The following is a 2,818-nucleotide window of genomic DNA, read 5'->3' on the forward strand; positions in this document are numbered from 1 at the left end:
NCTCCATCTGTCTGTGCCGGGCTGATTCTCACAGCAACATGCTCTTTTGGAATATGATGATGTACATGTGATTGTAATAAAGAGATTCTAATTAGCTATGACCAAGTGGTCTGTCTTTTCATTTTGACAGTATTACATACTACTATACATACATACATACATACATATATATATATATATATATATATATATATATATATATATATACACATTTGTGAAAATACTTTGATAACTGTTTCAGAGTAACTCTTATGTTAGATCAATGTCTGACAGGCAAATGGGATACAACAAAAACTACTAAACTGGAAGATTTTTCTGATATTTCTATCGTAGATTAAACCATTTTTGCAAGCGGTGTTTCCTTGAATATTTCCTGTTTTGTATAATTCCAAAGACGTTTTTAGCACCCCCTTGCTCCTTTAGAAGAGCTAATGAAAAAAAGTTTCTTTTAAAATGCCCTGTTTCAGTTTAGGCTCTCAGTTTTGGGAAAAGGACGAAGAAACATGGAGCTAAATCAAATCCTGTTGTAAAGCTGTGATTTGAAATGATTTTAACAGATTGTAATTTTTTGTTAATTTAAAAAATGTATATTTTTTAAATTAACAAAAAAGAGTTAAAAAACATAACAATAAAACCCATCACAGTTTCTGACATTTCTTAAAAATCTGTCTTAGAATTTATTGAACAACCTGTACTTGTTGATATGTTCAGTATTCAGATGGAACTAAAGACAAAAAAACCCTATTTAATTTAGTGACACTGGAACTACTGGGCTTCGTGACAGAATCATCAGGTTCCACCTGTTGACGTCACACGTGATTGTTCAGTCAAACACACACACCTGCAGCTCATCAGACACACACGCCCACACACAGAAACAGCCACCCTGGGGAGTAACAGCTTCTCACTATGACACCAGACCATGAAAGTCTAAACTAAAATCACAGTCAACTCAAAGGAGACACAACACGGCACTGAGCCTTATTAACAACAGATGTCACGACGCCCCTGTTTAAAATATCACATCTTTTCTATCACAGATTCAAGTATTAAACATCTTTTACTTTATATTACCATTTAAACAGTTTTGACTAAAAATGTTCATATTGACTTTTATAAACATTGAAAAAAGGTTTTAAGGTCATTCACACACACTTTCATTGTGATGCACTTCCAGATTCCGTGGCATTGATCTGTCAGAAGAGTGTGGGAAATCCTGGGACAAGTGTGTCACAGAGCATCATGGTGGGCGTGAGGGGGGGGCAAAGGTCAGCGAGACACATGGCTCCAAAGGAATGTGGTGGAAGAAAAATCAAAAGTCTAAGAGCTTTGTAGAGTATTGTTGGATTTATACTAGTATTTAAATGTAAGAATATATATTATAACTCTTAGCCAGTAAAATCTCACAATTACCATTAAAATCAATTTACCAACCACCTGAATTGGAATTATTGCTATTTAACCAATATTGTCTTTAATGGTTCATATTATCTTATACTTGGTCTTTAAAAGGTAAATAAAATACATTTACCCTAGATATTAGCATGAGATGAAGTGTCCTTATTTATACAGGTTTTAGTTAATAAAGACACAAATTGTAAAAAGTGTTTGGGTAAGTAATAAGTAATAATTATGATGTGTTATTTTACTGTATTTTCACTGCTCTTTTCAATTCCAGTTCTACTAAACAGGAATTTACCTACGACCTAAGACGGTCATGTGACTGTCAGTAGAAATTCATGATCAATTCATTCAAACAATTGATTTATTTAAATGCTGAATTACACAACCAGATTTTTTTTAAATTTTTTTATATTTTTTTAAAACCAGATTTTTTAAAAAATATTAGTAGTAGCTTAAAAAGCAAACCAAGGTTTCGGTACCTGTGTGTGAACTGACGGATATGTTTGGACATGTCTCGTCCTCTGCACCCTCCAGATGGTCGGTGACGTCAGGTTGTGTCTCTGTTACAGCTCATGTCTAGTGTCCATTACAATCCCGGCCTTTGTTATGGACGTGGGAACCCTGGAGCAGCTCACTACTCACACTGACCACAGTGTGGAGACCACATCTGCTGGATCTGGACACCAGAGAGACTTTGTCTCCACTTAATCAATCAATAACTAAATGAATGACCACAGGTCCTTTTTACTGACTTCTAATGTGGATAACCACTTCTATTAGAGAGCAGAATTAGATTTGGGAATATGGTCTCAGTCAATGACTGAAACATGTTTTGAATCAGAGATTTATAAATGAATATTTAGAGGAAAGCTGAATATTTATTGGAACTTTGACGAGTAATATGTTGGAGGCATTTTTAAAAAAAAAAAATTAATAATAATTCCTGGACTGAATGAGGACGTTCACAGAGACATGGTGGAGTCCACACGTGTGATGTGATGATCAACGTGTGCTCAGTCAGAGTCATTGATCTCAGCATCAGGCAGCAGATCTTCTCTCTCTACAGGGTCACCACTTTCCCAGATCCACACAGAGCTCTGAGAGTCTCCCTCCATCACCCCCCAGTTCTCCACCTGTTCCCCTGAGACCTCACTATTGTCCACTGCTAATACGAGCACAGAGCATGTGGCAGCTCTGCAGTGTCTTTTCTCCTTCACGGAGCTCTGTGATTGGCTGAGAGTGTGAGAAAGTGCAGTCAGACCCAGACCCACACATTCATATGGAGATGTGGGACTATAAATAGGAGGATGAAGCCAGCAGAGATCAGACTCTCTCTACAGAGACCTCTACAGCACACACATCCAGACATGGCTCCTACAATCACTGCAGCAGTGACCAACTCTCAGCAGCAGCA

The sequence above is a fragment of the Cynoglossus semilaevis genome, chromosome 11, assembly GCF_000523025.1.
Source record: "Cynoglossus semilaevis isolate Cse_v1.0 chromosome 11, Cse_v1.0, whole genome shotgun sequence".
NCBI lineage: Eukaryota > Metazoa > Chordata > Actinopteri > Pleuronectiformes > Cynoglossidae > Cynoglossus > Cynoglossus semilaevis.